A 17,831-nucleotide genomic window follows, 5' to 3' on the forward strand; every position below is an offset into this window, starting at 1 on the left:
ATCTGTTTTCAGTTCATCGACCCCTGTGCATTTTGAATGGTTAATTCAAATTAAATTTTGATCATGTGTATAAAAGTTTCAAAGCAATTATCTATCAGCTCTTGGAATGTTAATGGATTATTTAAAAGAATAAGTGGTAACAGAGTTTGTAAACTAGATGATGCTAATATTTGTCATATTATGACTGCAGACATTGTTGGTCTTTCAGAAACTCATATCCCCGCCAATGAGATTTTAAACTATGATGGTTATAAATGTTTTGTAAACTGTAGATCATCTGATTCAAATAAAGTTAGAGGTGGTTTAGCTACATTTTTTAAGAAGGAAATATTATCAGGTGTAAAGTTGATGGATAAATCAATGGATGATATAATGTGGTTTAAACTAGACAAGACATTTTTCAGTTTTGATAGAAATGTATTTTTATGTTATTTATATATTCCTTCTTCAAACTCATCTTACACAATAAGAACAAATTTGATAAACAAATTTTTGAGAAACTTGAAGCAGATATTGCGAAATATAGTATATTAGGGAATGTAATCCTTATAGGAGATATCTAAATGCACATATAAACTGTAAAGAGTTAGATTTCATAACAAATGAAGTAGATGACAGTTTGGACAACTTTCTTCCCACTAATTATGTGGCAGATAGTGTATGCAAAGTTAGAAATACTCAAGTACACCAAAAAACTAATAACTATGGAAAATTAATACTTGACTTATGCACAGAATCTCAATTAAGAATCCTAAATGGAAGAACTCTTGGTGATTCAAAAGGTAAAATCACCTTCTATAATCATAATGGTGTGTCAATTGATGACTATTGTTTATGTTCATCTGAATTTTTTCCAAGTATTGTCAATTTCAGTGTAGGACAATTTGAACCAACAATATCTGATCACTGTCCAATTTCAATAACTTTACATTCTCAATTAGTGAATAAGTCATGTGATAATTATGTTAAGCCAACTCTTAGAAGAGTTAAATGGACTACTAAACGAGAAGAAATTTTTAAGTCCAATATGTTGAAAGTGAACTTTAGAACTATAAATTCTGATGTAGATAATTTAACCCAAAATATAGATGCGAATAATACATGTAATTCCAATGTAACTCAAAGTGTTAATGACACCGTCTCCAGTATATCATCAATATTATACAATGCTGCTTTTTTAAGTAATACTAATAAGACCCCTGGTAAAGACAAGAGAAGTAAAAGAAGAAAAATAAAAAAGCCATATTATGATAATGAATGTGAATCTAAATATAGGTCCCTAAAGAGTCTGACTAGAAAATTATGTACTGAGCCCTGGAATGACAGTCTTAGACACAAAGTATTATATCATAAAAAGGAACTGAATAAACTTATAAGGAAAAATATAGACAATTTAGACATAAAATGATAAACCAGATTATAGATTCAAATAATAGCTGTCCAAACGATTTTTGGAAAACAATTAAGAAACTAAAAAAGGAGAACTTCAAGGATCCTATATATATAGTTCTAACATACAACCTAAAGAATGGTTTAAATATTTTAATAAATTAATGAATATTGATTATGATAAAAATGTATGTAATGATAAGAAAGAGTATACTACTTTTAAAGATTGTAACACATGTACTAAGATGTTAAACAGTTCTATTATTACTGAGGAGGTGGTTATTGCAGCAAAATCTTTAAAGAATAATAAAGCAAGTGGTTCAGATTGTATTACAAATGAAATGTTACAAATATCTTGTTACATGAATATTGATGTGTATGTAAAATTGCTTAATCTTATTCTTAAGTCTGGTATCTACCCAACTTTATGGAGAACATTTTTTATTAAGCCCATTTTCAAGGGTGGGTGTTTTAATGATCCATCTAATTATCAAGGTATAGCCCTTTCAAGTTGTTTGGGAAAAAATTTTCTAAAAGTTTTACATAACAGATTAGAAAAGTATCTTGAAGGAAATGAACTTAAATGTCGTGAGCAAATTGGATTCAGAAAGGGAAGTCGAACAAGTGATCATGTTTTAACTCTAAAAACTATAATTGATAAAGCATTTAAATCATCAAAAAAGATATGCCTGTTTCATTGATTTCAGGAAGGCATTTGATACTATTAATAGAGATGCCCTCTTTTACAAATTGTCTTATTACAACATAGATGGTCCCTTTTTTAGCATAATGAAAGATATGTATAAAGAGGTTTTGTACTCGGTAAAGATTTCGGAAGGTATCACTGATTTTTTTAATTCCTCAGTTGGGGTAAAACAAGGGTGTATTTTAAGCCCTACATTATTTTCTTTATATATTAATGATTTACCATCTATTTTTGACTCAACATGTGAACCACCCAAGTTAAATGATAATGATATCATGTCTGTTATATGCTGATGATTTAGTTCTTATTTCTGAATCGGCTAATGGCTTACAAAAAAGCCTTGACAAGCTTAGTTTATATTGCACTAGATGGGATTTTACAGTAAATCTTGACAAAACCAAAGTTATGATTTTTAACAAATCAGGTAAAAAACTTACAAAAGACAAGTTTGTTTTTAGTGATAATATTTTGGAACACTGTACAGAATATAAATATTTGGGTATACTGTTTAAACCATCTGGTAGTTTTACAGAGGCAGTGAGACTTCTTTGTAAAAAAGCCTCAATGCTATATTTTGTATTAGAAAATTGTTATTTTCTGAAAATATCAATGTATTACCTCACTTAAAGCTTTTTGATGCTTGTGTTAAACCTATACTTCTTTATTGTAGCGAAGTTTGGTCTCTGTATATGATAAAAAATATTATAAATCTAGAGTCAAAATATTGGTCATTGGCTACCATCAAAGTCCAAATTAAATTTGCAAAAACTTTAATTGGAGTAAATATATCAGCTGTCAATTTAGCAGTACTAGCTGAACTTGGTATGTATCCAGTTTTTATAGAAGCTTTACAACTGTCAATTGGCTTAAAATCTGATAACAATTGTTAAAAAATTATTGTTTACTAAAAGATGTATATTGTTCTAACCTGCAATTAACCAATGGATTTGCTAAAAAGATTGAACAGTTACTTGCTACATTAAATTTTTCACATGTTTGGAAAAATCATGATACTATTTCAAAAAAGCGTTTATTATATGCAATTCATACCAAACTTAATGATAGATATCTTAATTATTGGAAAGAAAATATATTTTGTGATAATAAATCAGTACATGGTAATAAGCTGAGAACATATATATAGACAGCTTAAAGAAAATTATAAATTGGAAACCTATTTATTGTTAAATATAGACAGAAAAGTAATAGGGCATTTTGCTAAAATTCGTATTAGTAATAGTGTTCTTAGAATTGAACAAGGGCGTCACACTAAACCCCTGTAGAAGAAAGAATTTGTCCTTTGTGTCTCTTAGAAGTAAAAGATGAATTTCATTTCACTTTAAAATGTACAAAACTAAATATAATTAGCAACCAACTGTTTTCCAGAATTAGTGAAATAGTTCCCGCTTTTTTCAATATGACTAATGAAGCAAGATTTAAATTTTTGTATACGTGTGTTGAGACTGATATAATTAGAATTATTGTTAAATTTATAAGCGACATGTACATTTCTAGAAATGCTCTATTAAGCACTAAATAACCAATTCCGCATCTAATGTTTATAAATTTGGTATGATATATGTATGTGTGTATGTTTGTGTATCAATCCTGTAATTTTGGATTTTAAACCAATAAAAATTACTTACTTACATGTACTTACTTAGCCTTGAAAACTAAATTTAAAATTAGATTACACAAATGTAATACATTTTTGATTAACCATGGTAAATGGCTTTTTAGAGATAGACTTATAGCTGTAATAACAAGGCTTAGTTATTAAAGGAATGTAACTTATTATACATGTATGAGACACTTGGGAATTACTGGGAAGCTTGCGCAGAACCTCATTACATGCTCTGGTCATTATTTCTTACAATGAATTAAAATACATTGTAATTAAGCATGATCTATGTCTGAGCAAATGCTTTGGAGTAGCTGTGATAACACCCTTTAGTTATTATAGGCATATTTCTTTCTGTAATAACATAGGTGTACAATGCATAATTGACAAACTATGAACTGTTATATCTTTCTGTAGTTAAGTATACATAAAGACAATAGTAATATCAATAGAACTTGTATAAATTTTAACTAAACTAATGATGTATATTGTCCCTTTGAAACATGTAACATACATATGTTATCATAGTTCTTTGATATTTATAGTCCACAGTAACAAATGTATGTTATTTTTCTGTAATAACCCTATAGAGTTATATATCTGACTGATAATAGGGCTAGCAGGTCAGTTTTAATGGACTAGCAGTTCTTCCAACAGGGCTAGTAAAATCCTGCTGCCAATAAGTCTTGGGCTAGTTAGCTGTAACAAAATTTGTTAACCCCTGATTTTACAGTTGTTTGGACCACAGGTACTCGGTTAGCAGATTAAAATTTTGTAAATCAATGTTTTAAATTTATTTTTTATTATTTCCTGTCTATTTGCATTACTTCAGTGGCGGATCCAGAGGGGGGGTTCCGGGGGTGCGCACCCCCCCTTTATTTTCGCCGATCAATGCATTTGTATCGGGACATGTTTTGCACCCCCCCTTTGCCCTGGGTTAGCACCCCCCTTTCGAAAATTCCTGCATCCGCCCCTGTACTTTATTAACGTATTTAACGTTGCCATCACTATTTCTTTGTTTTCTGGCAATATGCAGTTTACTATCCATATCTGTATACTGAAAAATCCTTTACCATCCGTATACGGATATGGATAGTAAACTACACATTGCCATAAAACAAAGAAATAGTGACTAGGATTTTTCAGTATACGGATATGGATAGTAAACTGCACATTGCCATAAAACAAAGAAAAAGTGACTAGGATTTTTCAGTATACGGATATGGATAGTAAACTGCACATTGCCAGAAAACAAAGAAATAGTGACTAGGCTTTTTCAGTATACGGATATGGATAGTAAACTGCACATTGCCAGAAAACAAAGAAATAGTGACTAGGAATTTTCAGTATACGGATATGGATAGTAAACTGCACATTGCCATAAAACAAAGAAATAGTGACTAGGATTTTTCAGTATACGGATATGGATAGTAAACTGCACATTGCCATAAAACAAAGAAAAAGTGACTAGGATTTTTCAGTATACGGATATGGATAGTAAACTGCACATTGCCAGAAAACAAAGAAAAAGTGACTAGGATTTTTCAGTATACGGATATGGATAGTAAACTGCACATTGCCAGAAAACAAAGAAATAGTGACTAGGATTTTTCAGTATACGGATATGGATAGTAAACTGCACATTGCCATAAAACAAAGAAATAGTGACTAGGAATTTTCAGTATACGTTGATGGCAACTTTAAATACGTTAATAAAGTAATGCAAATAAACAGGAAATAATAAAAAATAAATTAAAAACATTGATTAACAAAATTTTAATCTGCCAAGTCGGCGCGAGTCCCTGTGGTTTGGACCACCACTGCACCAGCTGGGACCAGCATTTCAACTTGCACGTCTTATTTTAACAAACACAACATATTGGATATATCTTCGAGTATGTTTGACAAAAACCGTCTATTTTTACCATTTCTTTCACAATCGTCACAGGAAACATACTTTGACAGGCGGCGGGAAACGAGGTCTACTATGCATAATATACAACTCGTATCAGGACTTGTTTCCGGAATTTTTTCTGATAGTTTTTTTTTAAAAACATGTTAAAGGGGCACTAGCTGTCAAATTCATGGTCACCGATTTGACTCAAATTCTCATATTTGATTTATAACAATGTAAAACATTTATCCAAACTACCAAAAGTCCAAAAAGAGACAGTTTATAGCGCATGGGGTAGATAATATGTAGGTTCGTTTCGTGTGAATTTTAGTACAGACGCCATCTAATTAACTATCGATTTGACCTCAGATGACCATATAAGCGATGTGAACATAAATAAAGATATGAAAAGATTAAACCAACACGTGCAATTGGATTTTTATAGGCCTGTTTGATTTAATTTTATAGATTCAACATAATATATGTTTCTCGTTGTTTTCAACCGTATAAGAATGATTTCATATGGATCGAATAAGTGATCAAATGGTTTACCGTAGTTTCACTTTCATTGTTGACATTCTTTTTCTTTAAAAATAACCACTACACGTACAATGCATGCGTTGTCAATCTCTAGCTAGGGCTTAAACTGAAGTTCACATGAATACGGATTTAATGAGGCCGACTGATTCACTTGCAAGTGAATTAGCAAATATCAATGTTTCTTTGCTTAATTTGACAAATTTGAACTATTTTGGCTGCTAAAAGCGAATTATTATTTCACTATTTCACTTTCATAATTGATTTAACAAAAAAAATCTAAATTTTATATATCTCGTAGCTAGTACCCCTTTAACTTGGCAAGGATTTGTATAACTATACAAATCCTTGTTTAAAGTAAGACAGGTTGCCAGTGGCGGATCCAGAGGGGGCGTAGAGGGCGTACGCCCCCCCCCCCTTTTTTGCTGGCACTTTTTTTTTTTTTTTTTGTAAAATGATTTATCAGCCTAGACTTCGTGAACTTTGCCGTGCATTTATTTTTTTTGCGCCAATTCTTCACTTTTAAAGATATTTTTCGCTCGTTTTTACTGTAACGTATTATTGATTATGACAAAAGTTATGTGATTTGCTACAACAGAGATGACCAGTCCGTCGAAAAAAAACGTCACTCAGCCATTTTGAAATTAAAATTACAGTAACACATTGCTTAGGCTAAGGATGACAAGCATGACACCTTCAAATCGACAAAGTATTGAGCAAGAACGACGTATTGACTTCTTTTTTACAATTCCATCCAACAGAAAGTGGTACTCTATTACACTCTCATGGAAAAAAAGTTCCACAGCAATATTATTTACATACGAAAATGTTTAACCCCACACGCCCCAGCCCATTGATAACATTGCTACCGGAATAGTGATCCCCAGTCAGTAAGCTCTAGCAGAGACATATATGTAACACTCAGAAACGTGTCCTTCCCCCCAAACGTGTCCGATTTCCCCAAACGTGTCCACATTGACGTCACTGAACTGAAAAACATGTCTAGTTAAAAACATCGCCAAAGCGTGTGTTTTGTATAAACGCCCACAAGTGTCCATTACTCAACAAACCTCCAAACGTGTCCAATCCAAAAAACGTGTCCATGTCAAGCTTTATTTGGTTATTGCTATTCCATTAACGTATACTAATTTTACAATTTCATTAAAAATATAGATAAGGTACTTTTTTTAAAACCGGCCGAAAAAAACGGGTAAAAGTGGGGGCGTCCTTTCGGCTATGTCGTATGTAAAGTGTAAGCAAACATGTTAAGTAACGTTAAACTGTACAGTAAACGGATGAAAGTGTCCCTTTCTTTGCACATTAAAATTTGTGTATTCTCTCTAAATATTGTAAAACACCGGCAACTGGACGATCAACAGTCTAAAGTAAATTTATACAGTACAAATGTAAAAAAACAACTTGTAACCTATGTTCCCTCTAAATATGCATGAAATACTTGCAACTGCACAATACGCAATCATCAGTTTAAAGATAATTTAAACAGTATAGAACAGTAAAATCATTATAACATGTATGTTCTCTCAATATGCATGAAATACTTGCAACTGGAAACACGCAAGTTAATTTATACAGCGAATGTTAAACTATTTCGCTCTAAATATGCATAGAGTTTTGCAACTGGACAATACGCTATCAACAGTCTAAAAAGTGAATTTATACAGTACAAATTAAATTTGTAATTACGGTAACCCCTTATAACCGGCATTGATCACATAACATTCATATCAGTAAAAAGAATCTATAAAACAAATGCATGAAATATTTGGCACTGGACGTTATGTCTCTTGATCGTGTGTCTTTAGTAATGCTGGAAACCTAAAATCTATAAAAAAATAAAACCGGGTAACCAGTTTATGATTTGATGAGTTTTTGAAATACACACACATTCAGATGGAGAACTATTAACAAAAGTTAAAAAAAAAATATGGCTGCTTAACGCCCGCCAGGCAATATTCGGATTAATATAAAAAACATCATCCGAGTTTATAAGTACAAAATAATTTACAAAGTCACCGATTAGTTCAGCTCTATAATTATGTGCAGATTCGCTCTCAATGAGTTTGAAATACTTGCAACTGAACAATAAGCAATTTCAGTCAAAAATTAATTAACAATTACAGATTAGGTTTTGAATTATGATATTCATTAAAAACCTACATTAAATGAACTAATAAAAGCTAATAAATGAAAACTTTGTCACCTGTGTCCCCATCATAAAATTGCCGTAAACGTTACCTGCGATTTTATTTAGGAGATGCATGTATTAACGCTAAAAGACACGAGACGTTCTGGCGTTAAATATTGGACACGTTTTGGCGAATAACATTTATCGGACACGTTTGGGGGTTATGAACTCGGACACGTTTAGGGAATATTGTACATTTCAGACACGTTTAGGGAGAAAAGACACGTTTGGGGGAATCGGACACGTTTGGGGGGAAGGACACGTTTGGGAGTGTTACATATATATACACATGTGTATATGTCTCTGGCTCTAGATATAGATTTAAAGTATAAAGAACTAACCATTTGATTTGAGGGGCAATCTCGATTAAAAACAATCATCTTGCCCACTTTTTGCTTTTAAAAAATAAATATTTTGAACAGAATTATGTAGCATTAAATGAAAATGATGAACAAAAATAGGGCGTTTTTTTTTGTTTTTTTTGGGGGGGATGCATGTCAATCCCATATCTGACCGAAAGGTCTATTCCACCGAACTAAATTATACTGAATTCTTTTTTCAAGGCCCGACGGCAACCTGATGCCTGCTGGTTGTGGCCTAAATGTCTCGATGTGTCGACCGTTATTCACAACGTCATTGTCATTTCCGATTCATTCGTAGCCTTTGTTTGATTTAATTAAACCCATCGCTTCCCTTGTTGGGTGAAACATTTCAACCAAACATTTGGATAAAAATTGCTTGTTTGTCTTTCTTCGTGTCGGTCGTATTGGAAATTTCACTGAATAGCCGTATATCTTGTTCACAATAAGAAATCTGTAAGGTAATGCTAACTAACCATACAACAAACGGGAATTTTCCATGTCCATTTTTTTATTAACAAATCCCACATCAAATATATTAAATAGAACATAGCTTTGGATCCATTTTATAATAGACAATTAATGAAGAGATTGCGGCACCAAAAACGTCCAACCCCTACACTTTAACTAAAGTGCATTTTACACGTATTTTATGTTTTTTATCAAAAAAAAGGTCCCAAAATTTTTTCGCATCGCTCCGCTCGGCGAAATTTTTTAATACGCCCCCCCCCCCCCCTTTCCAAAATCCTGGATCCGCCCCTGGTTGCAGTCGTACTGGTTGATCCGTACGGTACGTAGAAGTCGTACGTTACATTTTGATCGTCAAAACATGAAAGAATGTCGGTTAAAAGCTCATTATAGCTTATGTTTGTCTATGTTTGTATACCTTGCACACTCTAAATAAAGCTTATTTATTTATAAAACAGTTTCTCATTGTTCTCACGATTGATATGATTATAAAAACGTTCAAATCAATTTCGCTTTAAATACACCTTAAGGTGTCAGAACACCAATTAAAAATCCCTATCTGTTCAACCAAATCTTGCAATTTTCACAGCTCTCTAAATTTTTAACCTTAAGTTTAACTTCATGGAAACCAGGTATATCCTGAATTATACATGTATACATCAGCTTTCTACATGCCAATTTTCACCACACCTTTAAAGCCTTCTAACAAAATAACTGACCTTCGAACAGAGGTACTTCAAAAATAACCCCTGGTTTTCTGGAAATCTTAAATTAAAATATACTATGGAGCGCATTAGTCCTCAAGTTTTAACGCAAACTCATAGACAAGTAAATTTTGGCTCAAAATGGTCTAGATATATTTCTCTTACACCAAAAGTTTCATTTCTGTAAATGTGTTGTTTAGTTTAAGTAATCAAGGACATCAAAAGCACTATTTTGTGTCAGAGTAAGGCTACTTTTACAAATTGGAGGGAGTTATTGGTGGTCTGACACCTATAAAATGCGCCTCCTCATGGGGTTTTTGATTATGTGATTCATATTGCGGCAAAACATTTGTGATTATGTGATTACTTGGACACCCCCATGAGGGACCTCCCTTATCGCTTTTTGTCCGTCAATACTGGACATCACATAGCCTTTGATTCTCGAAAAAAAAATGATGTCACAATAGAAAATGTCTGACGCCACCAAGGAAAAGTGATTGCTGTATTACGTCAATAGTTTTAGAAATTTAACTAAAAAATGAGAATTTACACATTGACATGGCATGTTTCTTCAAATCACTATGTTGTTGCATTTCAGTGGCAACTGCTAACCTTCATAAAATATTTCTGAACCAATTTTCAAAACTAGCAGGCCAATTTGCTCGTTTTAGCTAGCAGAAAACAGAAATTCATTAAAAGTGGAAATTGGAAAAAAAATGTAGCATAATACACAGTTAGAAGTTTAGTTTTGCGTTTTTGCCATTGAATATGAAAGTGTTTGTACAATAAAATTGATTTTTAGATAGTTGAATAATATAGCCTTCCAAGTGGGTTTATATGAACATGTGGTCCGAGACCACAATTGTCGTCCTTTTCGTTGTTCCGAATATAGTCCCTAATGTTGACGGTGGGTTACTTGCCATTCATTTTTATACCCCTTCCAAATTTATTTCTCCATGTTTAATGCCTCAAATTACAAGTAGAGGGTGAAATTACACTGTAAAAAAATTGGTCCAGAATTTTAAAGGAAAGTAGTGATTTAGTCCAGCTGAAAAAGGTTAAAAATTACTAATTCGGAAGCTGTCAAAAGATTTCAAGACGCCCTAAACATAAAATTGTTCATATTTTGAGTTAGAGACGATGAAGTTTTCTATAATTTTGATATAATTTGTCCCAAAAGTAGTACAACACACTGTAAAAATTTCTTTGACAAAGCGCAGGTGGGATTTTTTTTATTTTCATTTATGTTCTTAAAGAAATGCATTATGAAATAATTGTGGTCTCGGACCATCTATATTGTTTTTAGCATATTTTATGGGCCATTTTTGTGTTTGACAGTCCGTATTTTCACATCTTACGCCCATAGGTCCAGAAATCATTGCAGTGTTATTCAACAAAGATTTGACCCTCGATCTTCGATTTTATGGAAAAATGAGCAGAAATACATATGATTTGTTTTGGACCTCTTGATAGATCATAAATGTCTATGGTTTCAGGAAAGGTATCACTGTAAATGATTGAAATTTTCCTTTGGACCAAATTTTGGAGACTTTTGGGACATTTTCACCCACCCCCCTTTTTGCAATATTTTGTATTAAAAAAAATGCAGGTTGTTGCCAAAAAGAGATTATATTTCACCATCATAACTATTGGAAATCAAAAATCTATGGAAGATGCTCTTTCCATAAATATACACATGCATAACACAAATATTAATTAAGCCTTATTTGTTAAAAAGGAAGGGAAAGAGGGTGGTTAAAAATTATGAGTGTCAATTTGATTTTTTTTCCTAACTGTGTATTGCTACCAAAGTTCAAGTGTAGCAGATTCCTAAATAGCGAAAAGGTCTGTTTCCGCTCGTCGGTAGTAGATAAATTCCGTTTTCTGAAATAAAGCCGCCCCTCGTTTGAAAAATCCTGGACCCGCCCCGAGTCTGGAATATTGACTGCTCCATAGTCTTACATGGTAAACAAAAATGCTGCACAGAAACAATAATATATGAAAAGCCGTGAGGGGGATTATACCTTGTCAGGCAAATTTCAATCACTCACGTGCTTTGATTTTAACCCCTCAGATGCCAAATTGTGCCAGCATTTCCTCAATTTTACACATTAAGACAACAAAAGACTTATCAGAAACCGTGAATATGGGCACCCTTCAGATATATTTTGAGCCAATCGGGCCGAAGAAATGGCTTTTGATATCCCTCAGAAAAAACATCCACCCTTTTTAAGATATTAAATGACTCTGAATTGTCCAATGTACTAGTACTAAATGTGGTCATGTGAACAGTTTTCTTGAAAGAAAACAAAAAATGTTGCATTCCAAAACATTATTTGCTTTGCAGTATGAAGATCACATAGAAAAAATGAAGAAAAAATCTGACATTTGGTGGTCAATCGGCAATACTTATACAAATAAATTATTCAGTAGTGACCGATGTCGACAATAAACCACCAATTGATAGTCATATAAATCGTAAACAAACGTTGTAAATTTATGGAAGTATAACACAGAAAAACACAAAAATAAATAATTACTATTAAAAGAAAACAAAAAATAAGGGATTTTGAAATAAGGAGGAGGGCAAAAAAAAATGTCCTGTATAAAAGTTCAATGACACTCCGGAAGGCGCCTGCTACTACAAATAGTACTCTAGATAGATGCTGATTATCTCTTTACTAAGCATTTTATGTCATGTCAATGTTGTTTACTTTTTTCATTTTTTTTTTTTAATGAACAATGTTTAACTATACCTCAGAAAAAGACGAATGATTTGTGCCTAAAGTTTTAATTGTTGTTTTAGTGTAGGTGTTGTCATCCAGAGGAAATAAATCAATACAAGAGAGGCGAAAGATACCAGAGGGACATTCAAACTCATAAGCCAAAAACAAACTGACAACGCCATGGCTAAAAATGAAAAGACCAACAGACAAATAATAGTACATAAAAACAACATAGAAAACTAAACACTGAGCAACCCCATAAAAACTGAGGTTTATATCAGGTGCTCTGGAAGGGTAAACAGATCCTGCTCCACATTTGGCACCCGTCGTGTAGCTCATGTTAGTACAAATCCGGTAATAAGTCTAATTCGGTAGGTTTCATTTGGGACTTTTTTGTCTAGGTCACTTTACTGGATCATTCAAATTGCGTGTGCAATGAATAAGGAAGTATGTATTCTTATTTAGTTGGACCTTTAAATAGATTAACCTTTCAGTGTTAGCAACCCATTGAAATAGCACCGATAGTTATTTCAAATCATTCATTGCGCGATACACAAAGACGATTGAAATACCTGTAAGACTTGTTTATAAGTGTATTTTAAACAAAAAAATTATGTACATCTTACGAGGCTTTACAAGTTTTATTATGAAGTCCAGCTTTTCTATTTGATATACTATGATTTAAATAACTTAGTAAAATAATAACTTGAATAGTTGTCTTCTCATATTCCAGAATGAGGTGCTCAAAGGGTACATATACTTGTAACATATGATATGTAGCACCATGCAGTAGCAGATGGAGGCTTTCATAGAGGGAGGAGGAAACAGAGGCGTAAAGTATTAGAAGCAAGCGCTCAATATTAAAAAAAACCTTAAAACTTAAAACACATGTTTCAAAATAAGATATATCCCTGATACGCCCATGTTCACAAAAATCTACAATATTATTTTACTCATAAAGGTCATTTAATGTAAAACACAATTATAGAAAATAACTTTATCTAAAGTTCTGTCTGAATAATGAAAAAGAAGTAACCAAACTGCCGAACTCAAAGAAAATTTTAAATCGGAGAGTCCCTTATCAAAAGGCAAAATCAAAAGCTAAAAACATCAAACAAATGGAAAACAACTTCATATCATATTGATATTTCAAATAAATATTCAACAGAGCTTACTAAAATTACCTTTAAAAGTAGTCCTGTTGGTTAAAGAGAATTTCCATTTTCGTTTCCTTTATAAACATTGCCGATTGTCGACACTTCATTTCTACATACGGGTATCTAGTAAGTAATACAATTCATTTCTACATACGGGTATCTAGTATGTAATACAAGACCCATCAATGCAATATAACATATATATGTTTATTGAACCGATACCAAAGATCAACTTTTAAAAGGCTTTTGTACATAATGCAAACTAGTTTGTGATTTTTCAAATGTTAGCATTTACTTATAATGCGAATCTTTATGAAATAATGCAAACAGTTGAGTCATGTTTTTCATATTTAAATTGCAAAGGTAGCTGTTGTTAGAATGAAGTAAGCTGCATGCATTACCCTTTATCTGTTTATTCACTTATTGCAAGGTAAAATGTTGGAGTCTTAAGTAAATATTGATGGCATGGTGATGAGCGGAGCAAAGAAAATTTAAAACCTTATTGTTAATGAGGATCTGTATGGGGTCCTTTATTTGTTTTCTATTTATGCTCTATGTTTTATAGCAACCAATTATTCTCTCTTCTTTTTGTTTGCCCTACTTTACTTTATTCTTTTCTTTTTTGTTGCCACGTCTTTTGCACATTTTAGTCATATTCATTATTATATATAACAAGCGGTCGTATAAGTCTTGTGCAGGATTGGTTAGATACAAAACAAGCGTTTATATTAGCCTTTTATTATATAGGTTAGATTCAAAGAAAACGCCCGTCTGCTTAGTTGCTACACCACTGATTACTCATGTATGTCATGACCACGAATAAAATTAACTTTTCATTCTGAATAAAATACAAGAAATATAAATGTGCAGGTGTTCGTCAATGAATCACATTTTGTTTGATTCTTATGTGGACTTTTACTTATATGAGTCTAAATGTACTTGGAGACAGGACAAGTTTTTTTTGTCCTCCTCCTTTTTTTTAAAAAATCCATTTTCTTTTCATTTCAATTATTTTCATATTTTTTTCTCTTTGTAATATTTCAACAAATTTACTAAAACAACATTAAATGGAGAATTTACCATGAATTGTAGTAAAATTACGGATTTGTGGGGAAACGAGACGTAGGATAAGATAAATGTCCTGTCGGTGAGTTCAAAGCACTCTGGAAGTCGCCTTCTACTAAAAGATCACTCTAAGTGGTGATTTTCTATAAACGAAATCTTTACTATAAGTATACTATGCCATTTTAATGTTGAGTACCTTTTTTTTAATTTTGATAACTAAATTATTCTTCTAAAAAAATAGTGTGTGTCGAAAGTTTTATGTTTTTAGTGCAGGGTTTGGCATGCGGAAACATGAATCTATATTTATTGTCTTAATTACCTGACTGGATCATTCAAATGTCGTATAATCAATGATACCTGTGCATATTAAAAGAATAAGGAAGTTATGTCTACTTCTTTGTTAGATGGACATTCAAATATATTTATCTGCGTTTTAAACCCCAGTTCTATTGTTATACTTCGTTGTTAGATGGACATTCAAACATATTTATCTTCGTTTTAAACTCCAGTTCTATTGTTATACTTAGACTGAGTTCCTATATGTCTGAAACAAGTGTAAACTGAATAGATCTATCGCTACAAATAACAATGGATTTTGACCTCAAGGTGTGGATAGCGGGTTTCTGGAAACCCCTGTGTTTACATGCCGAAAACACTAGGCATTGTTACTCATAACAATAAAAATTGTTTATTTTTTGAATATCATGAACATAAGAACTTACTAATTGTGTTCAACACATAGTGTGTCAAGATATAGATTTTTTTTTTTAGGAATTCCAATAGCAAAAACAAGATTAAGCATCAATTTTGAATTTAAAAAAATCCTTTAACTATCTCTTCGCTTGAAGGTAGTTTTTTTTTTATCAAAGTAATATAAAAGTGAAAGTAAACGGCATCGACAGGATGTTCTTTCTAACTTTAAAATTCAATATTTTTCTTTTTTGTAATTCATTTGAAAGTCGAAAGATTAATATATTGTCTATTTTAAGGCTCCCTTACCTGCTAAATCATATATTGCCTTGTAATGTTGTTTGGCTTCCTAAGTGTGTGTCCTTTCCATCGCCATTTTCTCTTTTTTTTTCTCTTCATCAACTGGATATTGGTTGATCTTTTTTACTCATAGATCTTTGTTTGAAATCATCTCAGACCATCTGATGTTAAGCATGAACCTGAGACTGTTGTTGAGGAAGACTTGGAGTTTTGAAACAGAATTTTTGTTGTTTTCCAAGTCTCAGCTCAATAATAAGAGTATGGTTTTCACATTGGAATTATAACGCGTATTTTGGTCTCGTGAGTGATGTTTCGTGCTTTCCAAATTAAATTGATCCCATCATATTAAATGCAGTTCTAGCTTTGCCAATTCTGATTTTTTTTCATCTTTATCGATCTGAGCCGCCAAAATTATCCACTACGCTTCCAATGTATGTAAAAGAATCCACTTTTTCTTAAGATTTGGTGTTAACCATCAGACTTGCTATATAGGGACCTTGTATTTGACTTTAAAACATTGATTTTGTTGTGATTTATGGAAAGGCCTGTTTCTGATGCTCTCTTTTCATCCTGCTAGTTTGTCCTGCATTTGGTGGTGGTTTTGGGACAGCAACACAACGTCATCGGCAAAGTTTAGGTCATTCAGCTGGGTGAACATGGTCCATTAAATACCGTTTATTCTGTCGTCTGTGGCATGCTTCATGATCCAGTCAACTGACAGGAGGAATAGCATAGGTGAAAAAAGACAGTCTTGTCATTGTTGAAGGCCGTACGGTGACCTATAGTTGTTAATGTCTGTGTCATTTTGTGAGTTGTAATATCAAATGCCTCTATGTGTTCGCCTCCGTGAATGATCTTACTCTGCATTCCTGTAGAGGTGTTTCAGATGATTGTAACAAATTATCATGAATGCCATAGTGTCTCATCAACTGCCACAACACACCTCTATCTAAGTTGTCAGAGGAATGCCATAGTGTCTCATCAACTGCCACAACACACCTCTATCTAAGTTGTCAGAGGAATGCCATAGTGTCTCATCAACTGCCACAACACACCTCTATCTAAGTTGTCAGAGGAATGCCATAGTGTCTCATCAACTGCCACAACACACCTCTATCTATGTTGTCAGAGGTTTTAGCGAAGTCGACAAAAACAGAATAAAGTGATGAATTGAACTCTTTGTTTAAGGGTGATACTTCACGTTTCTAATTGATCTGCACATAGTTTGTTTTGTTTGAATCGAGCGTGGTTGTCACGAATATTTTCATGTATTGCATTTTTGAGTTGGTTTAACATCTCTATTTAAATTTTCCCTGCATTATGTTTTAAGACGATTCGAAAAAAAATCTAAACCAAATGGTGACGCTGTATAATCATGTGTAACCAATGCAACATTTTTGTGAAATATATAACATTAATAATCTTTGTACTTTTTATAAAAAAATAATCGCCGAAAATGTAAAACAGATAGTTCCTTTTCAAATGGCAAAACCAAAAGCTCAAACACATCATTCGAAAGGGGAAAAACGTCATGTAATTAATTACTGCAAGTGTTCCTCGTTTTACAATTATCGATTATCAATTGTGCTGATATTAGTTGAGCAGAATCACGGAGGACGTTACTTCGGGTTTTACTGGACACCTTTAAATTTTATATCAAGATAACCTTTTTGGTGAAACTTAAGAATGGCCAACGAAGGTAGATACAAGTATCTTGTCTTAGAGAGGGATAAATCCTACTTTGTAAAGGATCACTCTGATTCAAACAAAAAATTCTCTGAAACTGACATTATCAAGATGCTTGATTTCTTGATTGACAACATATTTGTTACGTTCGGAGGACATGTTTTTCAACTGTCGGCATTCCAGTGGAAACAAATTGTGACCCTCTTCTTGTCGACTTGTTTCTTTATTAGTATGAGGCTTACTTCATACAGGAACCTCTTAGGAAGAAAGACAAGAAGTTAGCGATATCCTTTAACTCTACTTTCCGCTATAAAGATGATGTT

General features: G+C 32.7%; 1 long non-coding RNA gene across 3 annotated transcripts in view; it reads right to left on the reverse strand.

Moving 5' to 3' along the window:
* LOC139499165 (uncharacterized) overlaps window positions 1-13,949 on the reverse strand; it is a 32,198-nt gene extending 18,249 nt beyond the window's left edge. For all 3 annotated transcript variants that reach the window (XR_011658131.1, XR_011658130.1, XR_011658129.1), the window contains exon 1: window positions 13,795-13,949. This is a non-coding gene — a long non-coding RNA (uncharacterized lncRNA). The remainder of the gene's footprint in view (window positions 1-13,794) is intronic.
* Window positions 13,950-17,831: the final 3,882 nt, after the last annotated feature.

The sequence above is a fragment of the Mytilus edulis genome, chromosome 12 (assembly GCF_963676685.1).
Source record: "Mytilus edulis chromosome 12, xbMytEdul2.2, whole genome shotgun sequence".
NCBI classification, from domain to species: domain Eukaryota; kingdom Metazoa; phylum Mollusca; class Bivalvia; order Mytilida; family Mytilidae; genus Mytilus; species Mytilus edulis.